Source organism: Lupinus angustifolius, chromosome LG07 (assembly GCF_001865875.1).
Source record: "Lupinus angustifolius cultivar Tanjil chromosome LG07, LupAngTanjil_v1.0, whole genome shotgun sequence".
NCBI lineage: Eukaryota > Viridiplantae > Streptophyta > Magnoliopsida > Fabales > Fabaceae > Lupinus > Lupinus angustifolius.
In genome coordinates, this window is record NC_032015.1 from 8,373,664 (window position 1) to 8,384,156 (window position 10,493).

A 10,493-nucleotide genomic window follows, 5' to 3' on the forward strand; every position below is an offset into this window, starting at 1 on the left:
TATTAGTTGAATGATTATTGGGTGCAATTCATGTTGAGATTATCATATTTTATATTGAATGAATGAAGAAATGAGTTTCTTAAGTCATTCACTACGAGTTAACTTATTAGAATTTGACAATTATACCATATTCTAGAGTTAACATAGAGTTGTAAAGATGGAAGGAAATATTATATTAGTCTTCTAATGGTTTTAAAGTAAAAGATATTACTTCATTTCTATCTGCTCGTTAAGGAGTGTTACTAGATGCCAACCTTGATTAGTAAATTAATGAGTTAATTTACTACCGGTTTAGTAATGAACCTACGGGATCATCCACTAACGAGTGTTCTGATTTTTGTATGACAATAAAATATTATTGATTAAATTAAATAGTTTAATTTTGTATATTTACTTTTAAGTGGAATATTCTTGTATTTTTTGCTAACACCGAAAATACAAATAATATTATTCAATCATCTTTAATATAATTAAGTGTGACTTAATTGTAATATTTCAAATGTTTAAAACTGATAGTCAGTTTTGAAAACCAAAAACCAAAAAATAATGTTGAATTGATGAGTGATTAATTGGCATTAAATTGATTCATGAAGTTTTGATTTTATGCTAAATTAATGTGTGATTAATTGACACTAAATTGATTGAGGGAGATTTTGGTTTTATATAAACCAAACCTAACGTGTGATTCAAAACACACATAAAGAAAAAAGTTTGTATGGTAATTTTTGGGTTGTTTGAAATATAGTAGTTTTGAGTTGATTTTTTTCCCACGAATCAAGTGTTGATACAACAAAGATTGGTCTCGGTGTGGATACGCGTGTAAGACCTTCATACTTTTGAAGGATAATTTTTGAAAGTCATTGCAGCCTCCTAAGGTAATTTTACAAACCTTTTTGACTAAACTATTATAGTCTATGCATATTTTAACACAAATAAATCATAATTTTCCGCCGTGTATGTCATGAACATGCATATTAACCTTCACAAGGTATACAAGACCTAAATATTTTTATTCTTGACAATTGACACCATTGTTCTTGGAAGATAGAGTAATTCCTCACGCATAGATTAGAAACAAAAAAAACTATGAAGAATGCTATTTTTTTCTATCGTTATCATGTATGCTAAAAATTTATTGGAAGAGAGAAAACGCAATTTAATATTTGTATTTCTTCTAATTTTTTTATATCTTTGACAATCAATAGAGAATAAGAGATCATCATTAGTTCACACAAAATTACATAAATAAATACTCGGCATAATTAACACAACTACATTGTCCTAAGAAAGTGGATCTTAGATAAAAATAAGGCATCATCATGGAAAAAGGAAGAAATCCAAGGTTACCATTTTGACTATTGCACATTACTTATACCACTTTCTGATACAATTAATCTGTTTTTTTTAATCTTATCCCCTTTCTTTTTAGATGAATAAATTTCAAAAGAGAAACCATTGCTTTACATGATTCCTTAGCCTGATATGACAGCAAAAAAGGGTGGCCAATATATTAGCAAATAGAAAGAAGAAATTGAATTATGCATTTTCAATATCCTTTAAACAATTGATTATACTATAAAGAGAGAAGGGTTAGTGTAGTTAAGAGTTATAGTGTGTGAGAGGAAGAAAAAGATGGGAAGAGGGAGAGTAGTTGTGGAGAGAATAGAGAACAAGATCAAGCGCCAAGTAACATTCTCAAAGCGAAGAAGTGGTTTATTGAAGAAAGGTTTTGAGCTTTCTGTGCTATGTGATGCTGAGGTTGCACTTATCATCTTCTCTACCCGCGGCAAGCTTCACCAGTACAGCACCAATGAGTAATTTATTTGTCTCTTAAATTTACATTTCTTTTCCTTATTATAGTTGCTACATGTGTCTCTTAATTAACCATATATCATCCTACTAAATCCTCGATATTAGAAATGAGAGACCAAGAAAATAATGTATATTTCATTGATTGAAAGAATTACAAAGAAATTAATTAACATATTATATAGAAAATACAATAGACTTAATTATACTTATCTCATAACTAATTAACTAATATATTTTACATATGTTTTAATCATGGAACTTGAATTTACAATGATCGGATGTAATGCAAGGTAAGTGTGTTTAAACGAGTTACTAGCTAATATAATATTAACCCAAAATATTAAAATATATTTATACATGTACCCCTCAAGCTGAAGAGTGGATGTTAATAACTCTCAGCTTAGATAAAAGATGATTGAATGGAGAAAACTCCAAAACCTTTGAGTGAGGTGTGCATGTTTTTGAAATTTATCTCTCTATCCAGTTCGCATATGCCATAAGAAGGTCTTTATTCACCAATTGCAATCAATGTTCATACAACTTAAGGATTGCATAAAATGATGGTCAAAAAGACCCCAAAGTAAAAGAAATTTAAAGAGATGGAATAATTCTTCAAAATATAGCACATGAAACTAGCAAGGTTGTGCTAAGAGAATTAATAGAAGGATTAACAAAATTCTTAGAAGAAAATGAATTGATATTGAAAGTAATGATATTATTCATAAAGAACCAATACAATAGAAAGAAGATCAAATGATATTATTGCTCAAGAATATCATCTCGGTTTCTTGGCCACAAAATGAGATAAATCTATAATATAATGAAATATGAACAATATTTGTTCAAAAATAACAATGTTCAAGAATACAATCTTGATTTGTTGGTCCAAGAATGAGCGAAATCTAGAATATGATGAAATGTGAATAATACTTGTTCAAGAACAACAATGCTCGAGAATACCATTTTCGTTTCTTGACAAAAGAATATGATGAAATATAAATATTTGTTGCTCAAGAATAACAAGTGAAGAATATGGTAAAATATGAACATTTTTACTCAGGAATAACAAAAGAAGAATATGATGAGATATGAATAATTTTGCTGAAGAATAATAAGAGAATAATACGATGAAACAAGAACATTTTTTGCTCAAGAATAACATTGAAAGGATGTGAAAGAGATTGATAAAAAAAAGAAAGAGAGCAAGAAAATGAATAAAGATTGTTTTATTTTGGCTTAAAATTAAACCTGATTGTTGAACTTAGAAGTGTAAGCATCCCCCTTTGAACAATTGCACATTCTTCTTCTAACATCTCTTTCCTTGAACTCGTGAACAACTCTATTCCTTTATGTCATAGAAGAAATAATTAAATTGTTTTGATATCATATTATAAATCAAAGAGCAATAAAAAGATGCGTGTTTCATTGATTAAATGATTGAACTGATATTGAATCAATTACATAGAAATTAACTAATCTATTATATAGAAAATATAAGAGACTTAACTCTACCTAACTTATAACTAATTAACTAATCTATTTTACACATGTATTAATCATGAAAATTGAATTTACAATGGTTGCTTATTATATAAGATAAATGAATTTAAACTAATTACTATTCCAACACAACATTAACCCAAAATATATTTGAACACTCATACAAATCCTCCTTCATAGTAGAAGAATATATCATTTCTTTCTTCAATACATGAATAATAAATTAATTATTTTTGAAGTATGTACTGCATTTTTAAACAAATATTGCTCTAAAGGAATGAAGATTCATTTTGTATGATTCTTTGGATCTAACTATACTTTATATCGTATGGCTAAATTCTTATTGGCATAGGCCCACATGGCCCATTACCCCTTCGGCCTGATGGGCCTTTTTGTTATAGCTCATTAATCCTTAGATAACTTGGGCTAGGACTAAATGGGCTTGGGCCGACCCATTTGACAAGTTTACACTCGGCTTAACCCTAGAGGAAAACCAAATTCATGACCCGACCTTCATTAAATTAATAACTCCCACAACATCAAAAGGTTCACAGTTGAAGCTGGTGTTCCTAAATCCGAAGCAAGTAAATTGATCATAAAGATATCCCAATAATATGATGAATTACTTTATGTATATTTGAACCGGGGTAAAGTTTAAGATGCATAAATATTTTTGTATTATAGTACTTATTTTATCATGACCTACTCCATTTGTATCAATTAATATGTTGGGTTATTTTGTTACGATGATCAGCATTTCCAAAACCATTGAGAAGTATCGCCAATATTGTTACCACAAGTTACAGTCCTGTGAGGATTCATTGAACCAGGAACCACAGGTTTTCTCTTCCTCTTTTCCCTCACTATATGATCCTTTCTTTTATTATTGGAAATGATTTTCAATATGAAACTGTTTTAATCGAAAGAAATTTTAATGGTGTTATTAACCCACAACCGAATAAACATGAATTTATTTGTGTCTAAACTTATATATAATTAAAAATACTCCATATAAAATGCGTCCAGTTGTAGTCCCTGAATCTTTAATGTTGTTCTTCAAAATTATGAAAATTCTAGATACCTATCTTCACCGAGATTAATATTTACTATCAATTCTTTGAACCAATGGAATATAAAATAGATCATTCTAAAACTAATAATTTATTACTCATAAAACTCATTTTGTGTGTAAAGTGTAGCAAATAAATAAAGAAGAGAAAAGATTTCACAAAGACAACACAATTTTTGTCTTTGATTGGGGCACACTTGCAATGAAGAAAAAAACTTTTTCTTCTCTTTCTTACGTTATTGTGTTTGGCAAACTAACACATACATATCTTCATGTGATACATACACTAACACATACATATGTAAATGTGGTAAGTTCACCATGCAGCCCCTCTTTCTTCTCTCTCTACGTTCACTACTTCTCTTAATGTGAGATAACATTTACAAAATTATATATATGTGATGCATGCATGGTTACATAATAAACAATTCCCTCCATCTTTTGCATATCAAAAGACACATTTCCATATATCTTTATATATTGCATTACTTCAAATGATACCTATTGATTGAAATGTTGTAAATCAATTACCACATATTATTTTATTTCATAAAGCAATACAATAATTCTTCTTTTATTTTTCAGCTACAAACAAAAGTTTTAGAATATGTTTTTCTTTATTATTTAAATTCTTGGTGCTTGCAAAGATTTAAAATAATATTCCATAAAATTATTTATTTAATTAAATTAAATTCTCCAATTTAATTATCAAATAATAATTATTTAGCAAAGATTAGAACACTCGTTAGTGTGTGACCTCGTAGTTCAATACTAAGCTGGTAATAAATTAACCAAATTAATTTACTAATCAAGGTTGACGTATGACAACACTTCTTAACAACCAGTTAGTATGAAGTAATATATATTATACTTTTAAGAACCACTAGAAGATTAATTAAAATGTTTCATTCTATCTTTACAACTCTGAGCTAACTTTAAAGTATGGTACAATTGTCAAACTTTAATAAGTTGCCATGATAACTCAAAGAAACTCATTTCTTTATTCATTGTAATACATTGGCCAATGTCTTATTTTATTATAGAGCTCAAACTCATTACCAAGAGTTGATCGATCCCTTCTTGATTAATCACTAATTCTACAATTATTTAATCATACCCAATATTCATTCAAATAACATCCTAGGATATTATGTATTTGAAATCAAAGTATGATAAATAACATGTTAATTACTATGTTAATCTCAAGTCAAAGGAAATATTTCATTTCTTTTGGAGAAATTCCTATTGACAATTTAAAGTAGTCTTAACCATTAGGAATTCTCAGTTGAGTCAGTTCAATAATCATATTCACATATGCATCATCTATATGTACAATTTAATTAATGGGATCAATTAATATTTATCTAATAAATAATATCACACATATATCGATTTATCCGAATCATTGATGTCTCATTCTCAATGATTCTATTATCAAGAATAATTTAGAATAAAAAATTATAAAAAAATATGTTTCTCATTATTATAATTCTATTATAATAACAAGTCTCTAATTTTTAATCAAAGACCTTATTACATGATATATTTAATTAAATAGCAAATATGATAAAATAAATAAATGCAACTACTTTAATTATATTCAATGACAGATTGGATCTTGAACATAAATATAAAAATTTATAAATATATTTCCATTGTGTTCTTTTGGCGTGTATGTTTGATATAGTTAGACAAACTATAATATGTTTATATTTATATATAATTAAAATATTTAATAAAAAATGATTCCAAATTCCTTTGTAAAAAATGATAATTAGAATAAAAAGATTGCAAGGCCCTCAACAAAATATGGTTGGTTCTAGCAATTGACCAATTTTGCATTATTGTGACTTGCAGAGCCGATACCAGGAGTTCTTGATATTAAAAGTGAAACATGTATTTCTTGAACAAGTATAAAGGTAACCTATAGATATAAGATAATCTACCTTTGCATTACTTTAGAAACATATATATTTTTTTCAGATATATTTTAGGTCAAATGTATTTAGAAGTAAAATTTTATTATATTGAAAACTCTTCTCTTAATTTTCATCACCCTTATTTTTAAGGGGATGCCATAACAGGCCTTATTAGAAAAAATAAAATGAAATGTTTGTTTATGTTCAAGTTATTCAACACTACTTTATATTGTTACTTGTGTTTGAAGGCATTTCCAAGGAGAAGAGATTGAGTCACTTAGCTTGGAAGAATTGCAGAACCTTGAGAAACAACTTGATAGAACCACCTCATTAGCGCGACACCATGAAGTATTATCAGAAAACTCATTGAGTATTCTTCAATTAATGCAACTACATAAAAAAAACTAAAGTGGCTTTATTTGAGTTATGTAATATACATTATTATGCTTTTAAATTGCAGATGAAGAAGCTTATTGCAAGAGCAGATGAATTACGACAGAAGGTATGCAATTATTTAAACCTCGTTACATTACTAAAATTATTCGGTCAAAATTATTTATGTCCATCTTATGAGAGATGTAAAAAGTAGTGTTAATCTTTTTAAAGAATTGTGCTTCATACGATATATGGAAAATGCTCAAATGCTAAAATTTGGACATTAGTATGGTTTCTAATAATACTTATAAATGTATTTTAGAAGAACAATTATGTCTATACTTTAAAATATATTTGGCAGGTGCATAGGTTGGAGGAGCTAAACAAACAATTGGAATCCAAGGTTTTCCATTTAAGTAATCATGTTATAATAATTGTCAAATATGTTTTTTTTTTGTCATTAGGCCTTCTAAATATTATCTTGCACTTTTAAAACTCATGTTCCAGGAAAGAGATGAATTGTTGATGCTTGTCCCTTACTGTACCAACCAAATTCAGCTGCATGCTGGACAAGCCAATCAGTTTGAATATGAGACAACCTTAAAAACATGGTATTTTTTGAAAGGAAACTAATACTGTTGAAAGAAAATAATGAAACCTTAGACACATGGTATTGGTAACATAGAAACCTACTCATTACTCATTAGTAACCATGTAAGGTATATGTAGAATTATGCATCCATGCATGTTAAATCGATGATATATCATAATATTTAAATGTGATCATGCACTCTTGCATATAAGTTTCTCACTACAATAACTGTATATTAATATTATTAATTGACTTCATGTATACATAAAATTTATCATATAATTATACTCTAAATCCTCGTTACGGTTTATGTAGGAACGAAATTGCAACTAAGAGGGGGTGAATTAGTTGACTTCAAAATTATGGTCACTTTTTCTGCAAAATAAAGAGTTAATGTACAGCCAAAAGTGTATGCAGAAAAATAATCAAGATAAAATGAAAGAGATAAGGGAGAAGAGAGTACACAATGATTTTTATACTAGTTCACATTCTAGTCTACCGAAGGCTACGTCCAGTAATCTTGCAACACAAGAGATTTCTTTACTAAGAATTATGAGTTGTAATTACAATATCTCACCCCGAAATGTCTATGTACCTTACACACTCCCTAATCCTTATTCACTCTTGGAAAACACATTTTCAAGTGATTCTAATCCCCTTTCTTTTCACACCCCGTGAAAGAAAGTATTCTGCAACAATATTGAAGAATGTACAACAATGGCAGATTGCCTTTATATGAAAGTAGTATAACTTACAATCCAATCAACTCTTTATGTATACCAAGTAATAATGCTCTTTGGAAAACTTTGAAACACTCCTAAGCAACTTCAGAAAAACAACTTTGAAAGTTAAGGACAAGTTGCAAAAAGTATAGAGAAATAACTTCAGAATAAGTTTAAGAGCTTATGGAAATTGTATAAGAGTTGTGTGTTGTTGAATATTGTTGTGTTGTGAGAGTTAGAGCCTTTATATAGACTTTCCAAACACCCATGGCGCCTTTCTGAAAGTGTAGGAGTTGTTTGAAGTGAAGAGATTTCGTTTGGAGTAAAAACATTTCATTTTGAAATCTGAAATCTGATGCAACAGCTCTCAGTAATCGATTACTGACAGTGGATAATCGATTACCCAAACTCTCTGTCCACTGTTCATTTAAAATCGAATTAGAGTAATCGATTACAGCAATCTGGGTAATCGATTACTCAACTTTTTAAAACTGGTAATTTGTTACTCAAAGACAGTAGATCAGTTTTAAGTTGGATAATTCTTTTCTCACACACATAACTTGTTACTTAGATGAAGTAACCCGTTACACACAATTTTTGAATTTTTTTTAAGTATTTTAAAGTGTTTCAACTTTCTTTAAAAATAGTTTGAGCATTACTACTTTATATATTTAAGAGTTTTAATATAGAAGTACCTATAGAGACTTAATCTAATTATCTTGAAGCTTTAATCTTCTTTGTCTTCATAAGTATTCTTCCTTTTCTTCTTTTTGATGATGTTGGTGTCTTCATCAAAACCGTGTCAAAGTCAGGAACAAAGATCTTCTTCACAATTTACTTCATTCTCAAAGTAACCCTAGATAGATAGAAAAATCTTGTCATCATTTCTTTGCATAACTTCTAAACGTTCTTTCATGTGTCATAAAAGAAGGAGAGTCATATTCACCACTTAAAATAATTTTGTATAAAACTAGTGGTGACAGGCAGCCCGATTCTAATTTTATAATATCAAATATTCAAGTTTTATATATTTTATTTTAGAAATTTAGAATATCTATGTTGTATTGAATGTATTTTATATTGTATTTTATATTGGATGTACTATAATTATAATTTTTATTTTATTATAATGTTCAACTTTAGGTGTGAGAGAAAATGTTAATATGTTAGTGGTAGTTATATATGATTATATAGTTTTTTGTAGAAATTAAAAGGTATTAAGGGCGAAATAGGAAAATAAAATTACACTAGTAGTAGTTATTTCAAGTTTTGACTTTATATATAGTATAATTAAATGCTCCACATTTGATGAAGATAATATATAACTTGTAAAAAAATAAAATAAAATAATGTGTTTTGTTGCAGCGGGTTTCATCACCGGCAGGAAGGTGCTTCAGAAGAAAAGGCAATCCACACATATACAGAGGGTGTTCAGATAAATCATAACCAAAACAATGGAATGCTTCTCTGAGTTGAAAGTTCATTTACTTAGAGATTGGTGAAGCTCTAATTGTATGAATTCATCATCAAATAGTTCGTACAAAAACTTGTTGAGTGTCTAGTGATCTCACCCAAACATGTCATTTGATTAATAATAGAGTCAACACACAGCCCGATTAAAAATATGGTTTTATAATTTCATCAGAAGATGCTGCTGATATTTTGAATGGAAAATAATTACAAGTTTTGGTTGGAATGTTGGAAATAATGGACAATAGCAATACAAGTTCATGACAAAGAACATGTATAGGACACTTGGGCAATGCCGCAATGGTAGAAAACCTAGGCTCTTGTCGAAGCCGTCAAATGGTTAATATAATCACAAACTGTTTTAGATGAATAACTCATATGTGAGGGAGAAAATATTAGGTATTTCAAGTGCGACTGGTGTGATATAGAAGGAAATAAGTGAGTTAACTGAAGAGCATAAAACCTGGAAGACATATAGGCCTAATATATTAAAGCTTTTGGGTTGTTATGTGTTAGGTGCATTTATTTTGTTATTCACTTAACTCTTTAAATAATACTTTTCCTCAATCTTTTATCTCAAACTATATCATACATCAATAATAATAAAGTAAATATAGATAAAAATAAGAGAAAAAATGTATATATTGTTCAGGTATGAGTTTTATATATTGTTGGTCTATCGTCCACCATTTATTTTTGACAATTATTAACTCTAAAAAAATATAATACAAATGAATTGTAAATGATGTACTACTGTATACAAATCTTTATACTAACATTGCATACATATTATACTAAAAATAACTAATGTTTAAATTTTTAATTGATATGACATGTTTTCATTCATTTGTAACATGATTTGGGAGATGTGATCGTCACTCGTACTTCCAATCTTGAATGTGAAACCCAAATTCCTTTGATAATTTAAAAAAAAAGTATTTAAAATTTGTACCGTTAACTTTTTTAATGTCACTATCTTCTTTCATACTGGACCCCCGGGTTTCTTTAGAAAGTTAAGATGTATAAGACCTTAA

At 28.4% G+C, this 10,493-nt stretch overlaps 1 pseudogene; it reads left to right on the plus strand.

Moving 5' to 3' along the window:
- Positions 1-9,460, plus strand: part of LOC109352895 — a 27,749-nt pseudogene extending 18,289 nt beyond the window's left edge.